A 20,283-nucleotide genomic window follows, 5' to 3' on the forward strand; every position below is an offset into this window, starting at 1 on the left:
ATCCCTATTCCCTTCTATGTGCTGAGTTAAGGTTTGGTCTAACAGTATCTAATTACTGCTCAGGCCATAGCTTGATCCATAATGGATCCAAACTCTCATGCTTGACTAGCAGGCTGGTCACGGGGTGTGCCAGCATCCCAATTGCTGGCATGATCACCAGCCTGCCGTGTCTCTCCCTGATTCCCTTCACCCCTATGCACTTACACTTACTCTTAGATTCTAAGTTCTACCCCTATCTTATGAGCCTTGCTTTGGGACCCTGAGTTCCCTCTGAACTTGGACATCTGAGAGCTGGCCTTTCCACACCGCAAAATATGCTCTTGATTCTAAAATGTTTTTGGGCGTAAGCACTGCTCGGAGTCCCTTTGAGATTCTTGGGAACTTTGACACACTCCAAATATGAGAAAGTCTTTTGGAGGTCTGATCCTGGAAGTTGGTTTATCTCCTATTGTTGGACTTTGAGTCTGAATTAGGCTGATTAGATGCAGCTGTAACCGCTGATGTAATTTTTTTACTTTCTTTTTGATCCATTCGGTCTGTAATAACTTTGTAATAACTATTGGGCATGGATAGTGGAAAGGGATGGGAATGAATGCATGTAAAGTGTAGAAAACATGCCTATAGGGTCTTTTGTAATTCTACATTTTTGCGCTTAGAAAGCATGCCTATAGGATCTTTTATAATTCTGCATCTTCTGCGTTTAGAAAGCACGCCTATAGGATCTTCTATAATTTCTGCATTTCTGCATGATAAAACGTGCCTATAGGTCATTCACAATTTCTGCACTTCTGCATTTAGAAAACATGCCTATAAGTTTTTCTACGCTTCTGCACTTCTGCATTTCTGCATTTTAGAGATCATGCCAATAGGTTCTGCATATAAAATCATGCCTTAAGTTTTTCTGCATGTACACACCATTAGGCAAACAATCTTAGGCTTAATAATAACCAATTCATTCTAGATACCAGGACTCTTGCATTTATACAACTGTTTTTTAAAACCAATGACGCTTAGAGATCATGCCTATAGGAGCAAATTAACTGAATTAATTTGCGTTTTGAATCTAGAATCAGTCATAAGTCTGTAGATCTTTGTTGATAAAACCAGCAAACCTCCTCCTTAAATTCAGTATACTCCTACATTGTTAGATATCGTGCCTATAAGTTTCACCTAGGCAAACCAGTAGGTAATTGATTAACTGTATCAGTTCTGATAACTACATCAAGTCAAGGCTAATTCGGACTCCTCATCTGAGAAATATGTGATGAATCAGCCTATCCTACGCCATAATTTAATTAAAGACCTAACCAGTATCTGAAGTCATGCTATGTATTTGCATTTAAGTGAGGAGGCCTGTCTGAGCCCTAATTGTTGTTTGTCTCCCCCTATTTGACTATATGTTTTGATTATCGCCTAGATTTTTATCCTTCTTGAACTTCTAAAAAGCCCCAATTCCCTTCCCTTTAGGACTAGTAGTTCCAATGCCTCCGGAACTGATAGGATCGGTACGGGTAATAGCATGTAATAAGTAACGATACCATTCTGTGCTTCAATACCTTAACGGGGTGGGAAAGGTAGACATGGAGATGATGATCACGTGATAACACCATGCGTACAATTGGCTACCGGTGTTGTGTGGATCATCCATGTATTTTACAAACCTAGGACCCCCCTTCCTTTATGTAATTATTTTAGATTGACAATTTTTCAGTTCTTTAAAATTCTGCATTTCGTTTCAGTCATTAAAATTTTCCCTTTAATTTTTGCACTGTCCTCTTTTTCTAAATAAAATTTTCATCCTTCCCGAGTAAAGAGGGGCAGCTGTTGATACCCAATTTTTTCCTATATATTTTTAAACATGCAAACTACTTTCAAAATAGCATGATCATGCCTATATAAGTATGCCCAAATGTTTTACTATTTTTTCTTAATTTTTAAGGATTTTTAAATCAATCTATTGCCCTATTTTATCCAGAAAAACCCAATAATTATTCCCAAAATTATCATTTTTTGGTGATTCATTTATTGGATTTTTATATTTATATTAAAATGTGGCAAATATAAAAAAATTTACAAATTTATTTAGTATTTTTAAAGCTAAGTTACATATAATTGCAATAGTAGCCTCTTTTAGATTTAATTGCGTTTATGTCTATAAAAATTATGTCCAGTATTTTTAATTTGATAACAATGTACTGGAGCTTGACTCTCCTACTTAGATCGATGGTTTTTCAAAGCCTTTCTCACCATTTGGGTTTCTTCTGAAACCCTAACCTTCAAGGTTCTTCTGATTTCTTTTAGATCTGTGTTTGCTCTAAACTTCTAAACGTTTTTTAAAAAGTTTCTCCTAAAGCTCTACCTTCAAAACCCTTTATCTTTTCCGATTAGGGTCTTTGCTAAGTTATCTCGAAGCTTTCTCTGATTTTTGACATGTTCCACTGTGTTTCCTTATGTCGTTCTTCTACTGGAGTTTGCATGTTAAAAGCCTTAATTTCTTTTGAGGTTTCTGAATCTATTTTTTGTTAATATTTGTTTGATTTATCTGTTTTTCATCCCTAGACTCGATTGGTGTTAAAAACCTTTAAGTTTGGGTTCATTCGAGTTTCTGAGACTATTTGTTGTGTGATTTACTTTTCGTCATCTTTGAGTTCGATAGGTTTCAAAAACCCTAATTTCTTTGGGGGCCTACTCGAACTTCTGAATCTGTTTGTGCAACTCATCTGTTTGAAGTTGCTTGACTGGATTTGAAACCTTTTTGTTTCAGCATTTGTTTCTTTATGTGATTTTGATTTCCTGCTATCATTGAAACTCGACTATAATTATTCAGAAGTGCCTTTTTACTTATCCTTTTGCATGCTTCTGATATTCTCTCTTCTCTCTGTTACTAAATTAATGAAATTGACCTATGTGACTACCATGTTTCGATAGTTCACTGTCTACTGACTATGCGATTGTTATTGCATGCTGCTTCTCTTTGCCATAGTTTGGCCTCGCATGCCTAATGTGTATGCACTCTATTTATATGCTGAATTCCCCTCTTAAATGACCTTCAATTTTGAACTGATTTCAAACCATCCCTTGTGAAATTCTGATTGCACTTGTATGTTAAGTAATTGATTCTTTCCTTATTTCACCTTACTGATTTCCCTGTTTCTTGGTCTAATTTGAACACTTTCCTGTGAACCTTCGACCCCTACTTTTCTACTTAATTTTATTAATTCCCTTACCTCGGTTAAATTGGTATTTGATTCTTACCAACCTTTCCTTGTTTAGAATCTGATGAACCTAGTCTCTATTACATATTGTGTACTTGTACTATGCTGAAAATATTTCCTTATTTATTATATTCAGCCTTGTGTGATTTCTTTCCTTACTTAGTATTTGCATGTTACCGTTTAAAGTTAACTCCTTAATTAAAGGAAGTACTTATACTGATTTGACTTCAATTAGCACATAGTTCCATAATTACGGCTAAACTATGATTCTTGCCTTATTTTCTACCTGTTTTCAAACTATAAGTACCTTGCTCTCTCATTAACACAGAGACACGAACATTTTTAATTCAAAAAACTCACACTTACACTAAAAACACTCTCTCTTGCTTTACTACTTGCACTGTGACTTGTTTGAAAGCCAGAGCTATATTTCAGTCCTGCAGCTTTTCTTTACTACATTTTGCTTCTTTAAACCGGTATGTTCTAATTAAGTTTTCAGCATCAACAATAACTTGGTTACTTAATGTTTTTGCAATCTAGTCTGCCTGCTGCTTGTATCCATCTTTATTTAGCATGCCGTAATTTCTTTTTCCCTGTTCTGAAGTAGTGCAGTATGAATCCTAAGTCCCTACCCCAATCTGTTTGATGTTTATGGGTGGTTTGGGGCATGACAGCATCGAATATTGCTGAACATGACTCAAACTTGATCCTCCTATGATCATTACCTCTATGTTACCATTATATGTGTGTGTTCTAGTTGATTTACAGGCATGACAACACCCCTGTTGCTGTGCATGCCTAGAATTGACTCATGCCTAAATGCATAGGCTCTTTGCAATTCCCAACCCCTGAACCCCTTTTGTATGAAGTTGTCAACTCTGTAACTGTTTTCCTGCCACCCTTTACCCCTCTCCTTTATTCCTTTGTTTCTGCACTTGCACTATCTTCTTAGACTTATGTTTTGCGCCCCTTGTGTGAGCCTTGCCTTGGGACCCATGAGCTCCCTCTGAACTTGGACACATGAGGGTTGGCACTTCCACTGCACTTGTCCCTATTCCCGTTATGAAACTTGGGTGTAAGCACTGCCCGGGGTCATATTGAGGCCCTTAGGGAACTCTGACACTCAAGTCTGAGAAAGGCTTTGGATCAGTGGTCTTTGAGTTGGTTTATCTCATAACTCAGAGAGGAAGTCAAGAATCAGGCTTCCTCTGGTTTTAATTTTCTTTATACTTTTCTGATGTAATTTATTATTCTTGGTTTGTAATAATTTGTAATGAACATTTGGTGCTGGCTAGTGAAAAAAGGTTGGGTAATTATGCATGCAAGGGTAGAAAATATGCCAATAGGACTTCTTTTAGTTCTGCACTTGCAAACTGTATTAGAAAATATGCCTATAGGATTTCTTTTAATTCTGCACTTGCAAACTGCACTAGAAAATATGTTTATGGGACTTCTTTTAATTCTGCACTTTCAAACTGCATTAAAATCATCTCTATAGGACTTCTTTAACTCTGCAATTTCAAATTACATTAGAAATCATGTCTCTAGGATTATACTAAATTCCGTTCGTTCAGTTTCACACCTAGATAACCTGTCTATAGGTCGTATTCAAATTCTGCATGCCACTTAGATATCATGCTTTAGGTTCTAAATGGCTAAATAAGTATCACATTCGTAATTTCGAAATCAGTAACATATAGAAATCATGCCTGCATGGATTCTTAAATAAAATTTGACTCATTTCATTCCCATTCAATATTAGATATCCTGTTCATAGGGATTAAAAATAAGTAATAGTATCTACTATCACCTGCACGACCTGTAACTAGTCTAATTTATTTTTGTCCCTTCTGAACTTCTTTTAATAATCTAATCCCCTTACTTAACAAGGTTTAGCAAGCATGCCTATAGGATTTCAAACAATCTATTTCGAGTTTTACTGTCTCATCCCTTTCTGAATTGAATAGACATCATGCCTGTAGGACTCCGTCCAAGCACTCAGGAAAGCCTTAGGATAAAGACTATAAAACTAAATCTGCTTCATTAATTGATACAACCAGCAGGCAGGCCTGATTCGGACTTCTTATCTGAGTTATGTAATAAACTAAGCTGCCTCAACAATTAACTTCCCTCGTCTTTATGTGCTTTAAATCAGACCTAAAAAGTATGTGCAAGTCATGCTATTTATGTGCTTTTGTTTGAGGAGGTATACTTGAGCCTTATATGCTTATGTGTTTCCCCCCTTTAATGTGCAGTCTTTATATGTTTTGTATGTCGCCTTAGAATTTCTACCTTTGAAACTTCAAATAAGCCTAATATCACTCCCTTTAGGATTAGTAGTCCTAAGTACCTCCGGGACTGATAAGAATGGGACGGGTAATAGCATGCAATAAGTAATCGAGACCAATCCGTGCTTTAATACCTTAACAGGGTGGGAAGGGTAGATATGGATATGATGACCAGTGCGCTAATACCACGTGTAGCCCCTCTTCTGAGGAGTGATTACCGGGATTGCATTGATGTGATCCATATTTTAAATAAACCTAGGACCCCCTTTCCCTTATTTCCCTTTTCTTTTAAAAGCATTGCAACTCCTTATTTTAAAATCAGCTCTTTGATTGTTCTTTCAGATTTGTTTACTTTCAAACCATTATGAATAGAAATCCCCTCTTACTTGAGCCTTATCTGCTTACATGTTAATTATACCCCTGATTCACAATAACTGTTTGGCCGCAAACCATACTAGTGGATCCTGAGGAGTGCCTAACACCTTCCCCTTAGGATAATTTCAAAGCCCTTACCCTATCTCTGGTTATCCAAGTTTAGTTATAATTGAACCTTGTAAGGTGTCCTAATGCACCATAAATCATTAGGTGGCGACTCTTCAAAATCCAGTTCCCAAAAGGAACGAGTTGTCCCTCCAAATGTCATGAACCCGATTTCGCGAGAAAAAGGGGGCGCGACAGCGTACAAGTTATAGTACCTGAAGTGAAGCTGCTCATGGTCTCAAACCGCCGAACGACGCACTGGAGCTCAAAACGACCGGTCAGGTCGTTACAGAGATAGGGTTGGCCGTCTCTGAGTTAAGATGGAGGGAGTTAATCTAGGTCGTTGAACTTTTAGATCAAAGGTCTTGGTATTTAGTGAATAAACAAATTTTATGGAAAATTTTGGTGTCCGTTGGATCTTTGTGGTCAAACGGTTAAGATGAAATCTATGGGCATTAAAAAATTAAAGAGGAAATAGAGTTGAAAATCGTGGGTCGTTGATCTAAGAAACGGACAACCCATATTTGTTGTGTTTGTTTTGTTAGTAGGTAAGACGGGTGACATGGCACGATCTCATTGGACAAGAGGAAGCGACGGGGATTGCCATGGTGGAGAGAAGGGAATTGTACCTAGGTCTTTTTTTTCGATTGGGCTGATGCATTGGGACAAAATCGATTTAAAAGATAGCCAACCTACATTTAATTAAAGAATTGCAACCAAAGCCCTTTGTCTTTTCACCCTTTTGAAATTAATTTAAATAAATTTAATTATTTTCAATAAGATGTGTTATTAATTATAATCATCAAATATCCTACTAATTATTGTAGTTTATTATTTGTCAAATACTTTATCTTCTAAAATTGTAACACTAATTTCGGATTATTAACATAGTAATCTAATTAATTGGAAATTAAGGAGTAATTTATTAAATTAATTATAAAGACTATGTGATGTATATAACAGTTACTTTAATGATCTTAATATCGCAAGTATATTTGTAATTACCTAATACTAATAATAAACTATTAATTTCAAAATCAGAACTTAATTAATTTTGTAAAATAGGTATTTATTGATTGAAAATACTTTCACAATTTATATTGTAAATTATTAAGTATAAGTAAATTAATTTTAAAAGCGAGGGTCAAAATTTGCCATCAACAACTGTAACCCAATAGGATGTCTATGCATGCTCAAGACTCTATCTTTTACCATGATCAGTACATGATCCATGTACCACAATAAAAAATCCATGTGTCGTTGTAACCCAATACAAAATCCATGTATCACTGAAATCCGATACAAAATCCATGTATCAGCCCGATACACAACCCATGTACCAACCACGTCACATGGCCATGAGTAACATGGGTAATCACCTGACTTCGGATGGACGATATCAAATCCAAGCGAAAAAAAGATCTTGATTGCTTACTTAGAATCAAATATCCGCTCATCATGTCCTGTTTCATAATTGTATTTTAACTGCACGACTTGCCTTTCGTGCCACAATCTCAGTCCAAATCAAGTAACTAAATAAAATATGTATGCATATGCCCAAGAATTAATTGATATGAGATGCACAAGGACAAAATAATAATTATGCGGATATATGCTCATGAAACTTCTATATGGCTACAGATTGATTCAAGAAATTCAACATATCAAGAATAAGATCTCATGCCTTCATAATTAATCAAAAACCTAGGCATGATCTCTAGCATGAATAAGAGAGAAAATGTAGTCATATAAGCCAAACAAATCATGAATTAAGATGAACACATAATCAAAACAAGGCATAAAATATCTTAATTACACCCCGGACATGATATAAACTTCGTACATGCATATACGTTCGCCACCTCAAATATACACTACCTCAATACCTTAAACACATAGGAATCAAGTCAAATCCTAGGGGTTTCCCTCTTAATAAGGTTAGCCTCGAGACTTACCTTTTCTCGCGCTAGGCTTAACCTCAAATCGTGTTAAACCTCGTACTAACCCTCCAATCACGTATCCAAGACCATCATCATCCCAGGAAGTCAAACAATGCTATAGGAAGCGATCCCAAACCATAAATCTTCGATCTTTTATGAATTCCCCAAAAGTCAACAAAGTCAACCTCGGGTCACATGCACGAAATCCGAAACCAATACCAATTCAATGACCCATAACCTACCGGTTCCTAATATATAATTAGTTTTCAAATCCAAGTCCAAGTCGATGATCAAATTCCAAAAATACACTCTCTTAATGTGTAGACAATAACTCCAAATTTCCTATCAAAATTTCATATTTTAGGTGTAGAAATCCATATAGATTCTTGAAATATAATTAAAAATAGTTAGGAGGCACTTACCCTCTTGGCGTGAATGAAAATCCCCGTGAAAAATGGCCTTTCTCCAAGTCTAGGGCTCAAAATATTAAAGAATGGGTAAAAGTCCCGAAATGTCATCTTAAATAATCTGCCCAGAAGTACCCTTTTGCAGACGTGACACGTACCTCGTGTTCACGAAGCACAAATGTTTCTCCTGTCTGGGCCTCGCAAACGCAGAATCAAACAACCTAACACACCGCGAAAGCGAGCTCCATATTGCGAACACGAAAGACACCAATCGCTCTAGCCGGCTCCGACTCTATGTGAATGCGAAAACTAATACACAAACGCAAAGGTGTTCCTTCCAACATTTCGCGAATGCGATTCATACATACCATGCAAACGCGGAGATAAAGATCCAGCTCCCGAAATAGGCATTGCTAACGCCTCATGGAACGCAAAAACGAAGCACAAATACCAAGCTGGCCAAGATCCTTCTTTGCGATCGCGAGCCTAGCTCCGTGATAGCGATGCACTGCAACATACCAGCAACTCAGCTGCTCCAAAACACATAGAAATGGTCTGAAACCATTACGGATCATACCCGAGCCCCTTGGGACCCTGTTCAATCCTACCAATTAGTCTAAATATGTCACGACCCAAGTTCTCCCTCAGTGAACTGTCGTGGCGGCACCTAGTCTCTACGACTAGGTAAGCCTAACATATTGCGGAAAATGAATTGAAGATACAAACTAGGCAACTAACAGGTAAATATAATTAAAGAGTTTAAAAGGCCGCTCGGCATATACAATAATAACACTCTCGACGGAATATAACACTCCCGAAACCCGGAATCTCATGACTTACAAGCTAAAGAAATACATAGTGTTCTAACTCTAGAAGTCTAAACGAAGAACAAACAAGAAGTCTATAACTGAAGGGAGAATAGAGAGGGACTCTAGGTCTGCGGACGCGGTAGATATACCTCGAAGTCTCTGGATCGCCTCGCCTCACGGATAGTATGGCTGAGCAGAAGAACCTGGATCTGCACACGAAAAACATATGCAGGAATGGGCATGAGTACACCACGGCGGTACCCAGTAAGTGGCAAGCCTAACCTCGGTCGAGTAGTGACGAGATCAGGTCAGGGCCCTACTGGTTATATATAGGAATTTTTACCTCCTATAGCAAAGGTTAACACCTTATTTATTTAAATAAATATCATTTTAAAAAATTATATTCTACAGATACCTTTTAAGGTTTATAGCAAAATATTTAATATTGGTTACCTCCTAGCCCTAAGCCACTAAATACGCTAATCAGTTACACTATTTTCTTTCTCTCTCTACTTTGAGACATCCCATTCTCTTCCGCCATACCACTAAAATTTCCGATTTCCTCCTCCTTCCACCGGATTTGTGCAAAGTATGAAAGATTCAAAAGGTAACCAAACACTTTATTGGTGATATTATGTGCGAGTATGAAAGATTCCAAACAGTTTGGGTCTATGTCTTCTATGAATTTACCGCCGATAAAGGTTCATGTTGAGGAGAATCAAAAGGGTGGAAATTTTGAGGAGCAATTTTCACAGATGACTCTTGGAGTAGTGAAGTAGAAGCATGAGGAAGGAGGATTTGTGGATTAATCTTCGCCAGCTGCGACGGCTGTTTCAGTGCCAATGACGGAACGTGTCAATTCCAGATCTTATACGAAATTCCGTGGAATATGAACACTTCAGCATATGAATTGCCGTGGAAAAATCAATTCTTTTCTACAAATTTGTTGAAGTCCTAGAGCACCATTCTACATCAGTTTTAATCAGATACATATACCTGCAAGTGTCGTATTATGCCCCTCATCAAGACCAAACTCTTTCTTTTGCCCAAATCCGAGACATATATACAGAGAGTCGTGCATTTGAGTGGATTTTCTAATGGTTGCTGCACATTTTGTTGAGGTCGTGACATATACTTCTCTTGGTAGTCCATCTGATTTGCCTTCCCCTGATTCAGTTTCAAATCAACTTCATCAATCCAGAGCAATTCCACGTGACATCCACGCCACAACTTTATCTTTCGCGATGAAGAAGAACATTTCTTTTAATATATTTCAATGTAATTTCAACGTATTACGCTGTATTTTCATGTATTTCATTGTATTCATTGTCTTTTTTTTAATTGTAATTCAATGTATCTCCCTGTATTCCATGTATTTTATTGTATTCTCTGTCTTTTTTTATTGTATTTCAATATATCCCGTTGTATTCTATGTATTACATCGTATTCACTGTCTCACTATATGCCATGAAGTATTCATAAGTTTTTTTTAATTAATATAATTTATGTATTCAGATGTATTATATAATTTCTCTGAAGATTGCTATGTTTATGGGGTATTTTTCGATTGAGAATCTTTTTTATAACTGAAAATACAAAATTTATGTGTTATAATTGAGTTTGTTGAGTTATATTAGGAGTCTATTATGTTAATCGATTCACTTTCCGTTTCAAAAACAGTGTAATCCCCTATTTCACGCCGTGAATACAGTCGAATACAATAATCTGTCCAGCTGTAATCCCATGTTTCACTCCATGAATACAGTCGAATACACTCGAATACAACAACTGATTAGCTGGACTTCCCTGATTCACGCCTATTTTTACTACTGTATTCACGAATACAATAGCTTAAATACATCAAATACAACTTATAACCACATAAAAGGTATCTATAATCCGTAATATAGCAAATGGTATCTATAGATGGCTAGTCACTACTAAAAGATAGTGCTTTATGAAAATTTTCCTTATATATATAACAAGGTAAAACATTATAAATGTGACAGTATAATTAAACTACTAACAGTCAATAAAGATGAAATCACAGAAAGAAATAACTCAGTACGTAGAGATAGCAACAGGGGATCTCTCAGGATAATGTCCCGTAGTCCCAAACGTAAATGTGCAGAGGATCTCCCGGGATACCGTCCCGTAGTCCAAATCATAAATGTGCAGGGGATCTACCGGGATATCGTCCCGTAGTCCAAATCATAAATGTGCAGGGGAATCTCCCGAAATACTGATTCGTAGTCCCAAAGTAAATATCGAATACAGGGGGATCTCCTGGGATACCGTCCCGTTGTCCCAAATATAAATGTGCACGGGGATCTCCCGAAATACCGATCTGTAGTCCTAAAGTAAATACACCACAGTCTTAGCAAGAAATCGACAGTTCTAATCAAGTTCGTATCAAGAAACCGGAAATTTCTACTCTAGACATGCTACAAAGAATCCAAGCAAAAGCAGTTAAAGCAGAGAAGACGGTTAAGTCACATAAGCATGCTTTCCTAAGCTAAACAGGAGGCTTCACATACTAGTATTGCTCAATTAAAGGAAAAACATAGATATTTACTTAATGAAAACGGGGTTTTTTCAACAATTATCACATGTATGCACTCGTCACCTCACGTAGACGGCATTCATATAACAACAATACCAAAATCCTAAGGGGAGTTCCCTCACACAAGGTTAGGCAAGCCACTTACCTCGAACCAGCTAAAAATTAATCCGATATCACGCTCTTTCCACGAGTATCCAACTTCAAGTGGCCCAAATCTAACCAAATCAATTACACAACGTAAATATAGCTACAAGCAACTAATTTAGCTAGTGAAATTAAAGCTAAGACGAGAAAATAGGAAAACGCCCAAAACTCCTCCCCGGGCCCACGACTCGGAATCGGGTAAAAGTTACCAATCTAGAACACCCATTCATTCACGAGATCACTCGTCCAAAAATTACTCAATTCCGACAACTAAAACCCGGTCAAAACCCAAAAACTCGATTGGGGAACTTTTCCCCCAAATTTCTAATTTTCCACTCAAATTCCTTGATTAGATGAGTAAAACAACAATAGATTGATGAAATATAAACGAAATAGGGTTAGGAATCGTTACCCACGGATTTCCTCTTCAAAAACCTCACAAAATCGCCTTCTCCCGAGCTCAAAATAAAATTTGATGTTATGAACTTCAAACCCTCAAAGTTTCATATTTCTGCCCAGTGATTACCGCATCTGCGGTCATAGGGATGCACCTGCGGTCCCGCACCTGCGTAAAAAGCATCGCATGTGCGAAAACAACTTATCCGAGCTGGGGCCACATCTGCGGGCACTGGGCCGCTTTGCGGTTCCGCATCTGCGGTTCCCCAGCCGCATCTGCGGTCCCTGAAGCACAAAGCCAATCTCGCTTCTGCGATTACCAAGCCGCTTATGCGGTGCCGCACCTGCGGTCCCACATATGCAGGTGCGGTTATAGCAGGTTCAGCAATGTCAGAAATTGCCTAAGTCCAACTTCCAATCCGTTAAGCATCTGAAACTCACCCGAGGCCCCCAAGGCCTCAACCAAACATACCAACAAATCCTAATACATCATACGAATTCAGTCAAGCCCTCAAATCACATCAAACAGCACTAAAGCCACGAATCATCCTCCAATACATACTTAATGAACTTGAATTCCAAAATTGTACAACTGATGTCGAAACCAACCAAACCACGTCCGATTGATCCCAAATATTGCACGCAAGTCATATTTAACACTACAGACCTATTCCAACTTCAGGAATCGGATTTCGATCCCGATATCAAAATTTCACTATCGACCTGAAACTCCAAAAATTCAACTTTCGCAGTTTCAAGCTTAAATAAGCTACGGACCTCCAAAACATGATCTCGACACGCCCCTAAGCCCGAAATCACCCAACAGAGCTAACGAAATTGATGGAATTCCATTCCGGAGCCGTCTTCACACTATTCCAACTACGGTCTTAATTCTAAGTCTTAATCTCACATTTAGGGACTAAGTGTCCCAAAACACTCCGAAACTCAAAATGAACCATCTCGGCAAACCACAATAGCAAAAATAGAACGGGGGAAGCAGTTAATAGGGGATCGGGGCGTAAATTCTCAAAACGACCAGCCGGGTCGTTACAAAATACATTATCCAAACTTATCTAAGGACTCAAAATAGTGCAAATAACACCAAAACTATGAATCGAAGATTAATATTATTCTCTTGAGTTTCAAATATTTCAATCATGCCGAACGCGTTTTAATCGCACTTAAACATTCTGGATCACAATCAAACTTTGCTCACAAGTTCTAGTATACCAAATGAGCCTAAAAAATCTCGGAACACCTACAGGACTTTGATAACATCAAAGTCAACTTTCAGTAAAACTTATGAACTCTCCAATTCATAAAATTGCCAACTTTCAACAAATAGAGCCAAAACCTTCTAGGACCTCAAAATTCAAATACGAAAATAAAGAAAAGTCCAAAATTACTATACGAACCTATTGAAACTATCAAATTCCAATTTCAAGGTTGTTTACCCAAAAGTCACGCCTTGGTCAACTCTTCCAACTTAAAGCTTCCAAATTAAAAATCTGTCTTCCAAATAAAACTCGAACCTCTCAAACATCGAAACCAACCATAATGCAAGTAATAATATATTATATGAAGCTACTCAAGGTCTAAACTACCAAACAAAATGCTAAAGCTCAAAATTATTTGTCGGTTTGCTATAATTAATTTTCATATATAATCCATGTATTTAGCTCACTACAAGTTGGAATCACTTACCTTATGCTAGATGATGAAAATGGCTCTTCCAAATCACCCCAAAAATCTCATATGCAAGAGAAAAAAGATCAAATGAGCTAAGTCCCAAGCTCAAAACTTATAATATACCCGGGTACTACTCTTCGCAATTGCAGCAGTACCCTCGCGAACTCAAAGGCTAAACTAGCCTCGCCCAGAATTCCTCAAATGCGAAAACCATCTTGCAAATGAGATGCCCAATTCAACCAATCCTACGCGAACATGAGCCCTGCTCCACCAATGCGAAGGACAAATCTCTTCTTGACTCCATACCATCGCGGACACGACCCCATGTGTGCGAACACGTTGTTCCTGCCCCGTCCCTTTGTGAAATAGCACACCTGCCAACCCCTTCTCCGTGATCTCGTGACTTGATTTTCAACCACAAAGCACACAAGTTATTAGGAAAAAACTGCCAACTTCAACATGCTCCGGGTGGTCCGTTACTTACCCGAGCGAACCAAGACTCCATCCAATCATACCAACAAGTCTCAATACCTATTATGTACTTGTCCCAACACTAGTAATGCCAATACAAACAACAAAAGATGGAAATCGTCATCAAACATTCAATTATTCCAACTTCAAAACTTAAGAATTACCAACTTATGTGCACGGGCTTGGTTCACTCTTGAGCCCTTCAGGCTTTATCCAAATCATCCGAATAAGTTCGAATACTATAAAAAAAACTCTCTTGAGATTTCAAAACACGCATACAGGCCTGAATTCCCACAATTCCTCTTCAAACCAACTTTTCTAACATTAGATTTTCAAAATTGCCAACTTCCGACATAAGGCGCCCAATTGGTCGCGGACCACCCAAGACTCATCCGGAACATACGCCAAAGTCCAAAATTACTATATGAGCCTATTGAAACCTTTAAATCTCGATTCCAAAGTTGTTTACTCAAAGTATTGACTTTAATCAAACTTAGCCACCTTTGGCCACTACCATGGAACTAAGTGTTCCAAATTCAATCCGAACCATTCCGAAATCAGATCAACTGTGCCCCCAAGTCATAAATAGGAAAAAAACATATGATAAGTAGGGGAACGCAATTCCAAAAATAAATCGACTGGTCAAGTCGTTACAGGTATACTAATAGTATTATTTGCATAGAGGTGGCATAAGACCGACTGCGAGGATGTTATCAGCATTTTCATAGTCTTTTGACTGTATATGAATGTTTTTGCCACGTTTGAGAAAAAATATATATAATTAAGTGGGGGAAAATGTAATGATCAAGACTGATCGTTTTGAGTTTTAGTATCTCTATCCTTGATTTGGAAATTTCATAGGCTTATTTGGTAATATATTTCTTGCGAGTATGGGTGGCTTGGGTGTTGGGAGGTTCGGGAGTGATTTGGGATGATTAATTCTACTTTACCTTGAACATGTGATTTGAAGGTTCCAGTAGTTTTGTAAGATGATTTTGGACTTTTATATGTGTTGGGATTAGGAGGCGAGGAGCTCGAGTGAAATTCAGTGTTACTTCATTAAAATTAGAATGTTAAGGTTCAACAGTTTGAATTGGGGGTTGACTTTGTGTTACTACATTTTCCTTCATGTTTTGAGCCTTTGGTAACTCCGTATAGGCCTATTTATACTTTTTGGAGTGGTTTTAGAGGTGACTCGAGGGGGCGTTTCGGCATAGTTGGACAAGTTTTGAAGGATTTCAATTGCTGAAACGAGGCTTTTTTGCATTTAGCCTGACTTCATAAGAGTATTTCTCCCATTCTATAAAAAAATTTAGGGATGATCCATTAAGTAAAATTGTAGCCCTTTAAATCTAGTTTCTAGAGATTCAAACCATTTGTCATATTGACATTTATATAAAATAATATGATGGCTTTATTGGAGGATAATAGTACTATCACAACTGAATCTAGGATTGTAGCACTATCACGATGTGTGGGCACGGGATGGAGCACGACGTGACAAGCCAAAAGTTCAACAGAGTTTTGGGCTTCTTCTATTAATAGCCCCAATTTCGTGGTTTACACATATTTTATCATTTTGGAAGCTAGAGAACATGATTTTGGAAATTTTTAGAATAAGATTTTACCTGTATAATTGGGGTAAGGAACCCTAACCTTGATCTATGATTATAATATGAATCATTAATTTTGTGGTAGAATCTAGGACTCAAAAGAGGAAAAGGGGATTTTTGACTTGAATGAGAAAAAAGTATTTAGAAGTTTTGAATACCGATTTGGACTTGGATTTGAAACTAATCACATATTTGGACTTGTGAGGTTATGGGTTGACAGGATCCAACCTTGAACTCGCGTTTCACCATGTGGTCCCAGGGACAAGTATTTATTGATTTTTGAAATTTGATTAAAGATTAAAGCTTTATCATTTGGAGTTGATTCTTGTAGCTTTATTCCAGATTTTAACGTTTGAAGCTTGCTTTGCAGAAAGTAAGTATTTTGCTTAACCTCGACTTGAGGGAATTTTTCCTAAAATGAACTTATGTGCTACAAGATACATGTTTGAGAGCGATGTATATAAGAGGTGACGAGTGTATATGCTGATGTCAAGGTTGTGCCATGTTTATGGTACGTGTTTGGTTGTTTATGCCTTGATTGGAACATGCTTCACTTAATATGCTTTATCGATTTACTTGAGTCATGAGTATATGTGCATCTTCACATGCTAGTATCATGTTATAGGCATCTCTCTTATGCAATATGATATTGTATGTCATAACTAGTTATTGGATGACCACTTGAGCATCTTATTTATGCTAGAATAATGTTATAGGTATCGTAAAAATGCAAATTTAACATTATGAATTTTATATACTTTGATACATGGTAAACTACGTAGTCATACAATATCTCTTTATATGCACTAATGGGGGTCAACCTCTTTCATGACCCATGGCCCCAGTGTGTCACTTTATGCACCATGTTTTCATATAGATCTACTTCTAATTATTCATCTGTTTGGGCACGTGGATTCAGGTTCCATGTTGAGGCATCTATTTGGGCTTGTGGAATCACGTTCCTATTTTGAGATATTCATTGGGCGTGCGGATTTATGTTCTTGTATTGAGATGTTTGTTCGGGCTTATGGATATACGTATCAGCTACAAGTGAATATGGATTCGTCACAGAATATAGGGAATCCCACCGGCAGTGTACGCGTAATGGACACGTGGATTTGTATCAGACACATAGATTTGTTTCAATTTTGGTACCAAGTTTGAGTTTTTATCATGCATAAATATTCTAGACTCATATAGAAATATTCAGGCATATCATCTGCATATGTGCATTCATATATTTTACACATGCATAGGACTTCATAGCAGGTTGTTGGACAATTAGGTGTCAGATTGATGTATAAATTGAGTCTTTACTACTTGCTGCATATCTCCTTTATATGCGGATTTGGTGCATTTGCATAAGATGTTTACCTTGTTATCAGAAAAGTATGATATTTATCCTCCTCTTTTATTGTGCACCGTATTATAGATATCTGATATTTCTTGGTTGTTTTTAATATTATTGTATATGTTAATGAACTGCATAAGTTATATTAATGGAGAACCTTTTGACCAACCTTCATTGAGATTAGTCTTGATACTTAATGGTACATTATGTTAGTTGTACTCATATTATACTTCTATACCTAACATCCAGATTTTGGAGCTGAGTTGTTGTCGAGTTCGAGAGCGAGTATTAAGATATATCAATGTTCCAGTTATCAGCTGCTATTTGTTCATTGTAGTTTAGGAACTTGTATTTCTGTTTATGTATATTCAAAAAGATGGTGTATTTTTCATATTCGTATTGTTTTCCTATTCTTAGTTGATGATGATTTGTGATACAATTCTTGGAGCAATTTATAATAAATTTCATATTTAATTCCTTATATACATGATTATGTTCTGTTGTGGATACATTTTGATGGCTAGCTCGCCTAGTTAGTTGGGTGAGGTTCACAGGTCTTACGAGTCAGTAGTGTCTTAGTAGAGTCTTATATAGATACATAGAGCTTCATATCTATAAGTGAGAGGCTAGAGAGGCATTTAGGAATTTGGTCCCTTCTTTCATTCACTCTTTGTACTGTAGGCCTGGAGTAGGATTCTGATATTATTTCTTGTCCTTCCTGCCTGTTGGTGAGGACATATTCTACTAGTGGCTTGTGATGATATCGCGAATGTGGTGCGAGATATTTTTTCGTAATATAGAGGTATTCCAGTCTGGAGGACATATAGCCAGTTATAGACCGCAGTTTAGGCTCGAGGGATTCACTTGAATGAGGTTGTGATTTAGGACTCATTAGTACAATATATCCCCAGAGATGGGAGAGATGATATGATGAGCAACGAAATAGTTAAGTGTTCACAGTTAGTTGCTCGGGGATTGAGCAAGTACCTCCATAACCTTCGGGATAATGGGTGTAGTCTACTCAATACAAGTTGAATCTCCTTGAAGATAGATGTGGTTTGCATTTTCTATAAGTCAACGTCTACTTAAAACCTTTTGCGGCATTATTTTGGTTGTCAAATATATTACATTTATGTATAGAAAAAATCAATTTGAGTTGGCTAGAAAAATACATTCTTCCGCTTCAATCTATGTAAAATTTTAATTTAGCGTTGATGCTGAACGCGGACAAATTTATTACTTCCTCCGTTTCAAATTAAATGAGGTAGTTTGACTCCGCACGGAGTTTAAGGAAAAAAAGAAAGACTTTTGAAATTTGTGGTCTTAAAAACTTAAGGGGTAAAGCTTTGTGGGGGCATGACTTTTGTGTGGTTATAAAAGTTTCTCATTAAGGGTAAAATTGGTAATATGAGGAGTTTAAAGTTGAATTATTTCCAAATTTAGAAATGTGTCATTTATTTTGGAATAGACTAAAAAGGAAAGTACCTCATTTAATATGAAACGGAGGAAGTAGTAAATAAGTAGGTGTAGTGTATAGTGTTGTAAAAGAAGAGTTAACTTAAATAGCTGCACACCCCAACCGCTTCAACTAGAAATAGTCGGCGGATATATAATATATTGTATTTAGTTTATATGTAATCATGTATAATCATAATATAATCTATGTATACCTGCTATAAATATGGATTGGACCAGCTATTTGTGTAAAGATCATGTATAAGTATAAGTAGAAATGGCATGGGGTAGCCACTATTTAAAGTGGTATTTACTTTTTATCCACCATTTTTAATGCTGAGCAAAACTAGCCACTAGTCTATTAAAATTAATATGAAAAGACAAAGTTACCCTTTTCATTCTCTCTCCCGCTGTCTCTGCCACACACACCCTACCAAAAATCCGGCTACTTGTAGGAGATCATAGACATAAAACACAGTCAAGGGATGAAGAGAAGAAGCAAAGAGAATTACGTGATAACCAGGATGAGGAAAACTTCAGGCAAATTGAATCCCAGTCCTCTGAATTACCAACGCGTTGACCCAAAGGCTTAGCTAATAATCTTAGAGGAAGCAAACAGATGAAGCAGATATCACCAAATATAACAAAAAGAAAAGATAATCAAATGCAATTTGTACTTTTACCCACATCATCAACCTCTGATTCAACTACTAAGCATATAAACCAAAAAAAATGTAGTCTTGAAGTCCTAAAGTTAAGTTCAATAGTTAAGGACACAAGTTCAAAAGTTAAGCACAGGTAGTCATTAACTTAGAGTTACAAGTTCTAAAGTTAAGGACAGGCAATCCTTAACTTATAGTTACAAGTTCAAAAGTTAAGGACAGGCAGTCCTTAACTTACAGTTACACGTTCAAAAGTTAAGGACAGTACGTCTTAAACTTTGATTTCCAAGTTCAAAAGTTAAGGACAGACAGTCCTTAACTTACAGTTACACATTCAAAAGTTAAGGACTTATAGTCCTTAACTTTGACTTACAAGTTCAAAAGTTAAGGACAGACAGTCCTTAACTTCCAGTTGCACGTTCAAAAGTTAAGGACAAGCAGTACTTAACTTACAGTTACAAGTTCAAAAGTTAAGGACAATAGGTCCTTAACTTTGACTTACAAGTTCAATTGTTAAGGACGCTTGGTCTTGAAGTTTGAGTTCCAAGTTCAAAACTTAAGGACTTTCTGTCCTTAACTTTGAGTTTCAGTTTCAAAAGTTAAGGACAGGCAGTCCTTAACTTATAGTTTCAAGTTCAAAACTTAAGGACATGCAGTCCTTAACTTATAGTTTCAAGTTCAAAACTTAAGGACATGAGTCCTTAACTTTGAGTTTAAAGTTCAAAAGTTAAGGACAGACAGTCCTTAACTTACAGTTACACGTTCAAAAGTTAAGGACAAGCAGTAATTAACTTACGGTT

Source organism: Nicotiana attenuata, unplaced genomic scaffold (assembly GCF_001879085.1).
Source record: "Nicotiana attenuata strain UT unplaced genomic scaffold, NIATTr2, whole genome shotgun sequence".
Lineage (NCBI taxonomy): Eukaryota > Viridiplantae > Streptophyta > Magnoliopsida > Solanales > Solanaceae > Nicotiana > Nicotiana attenuata.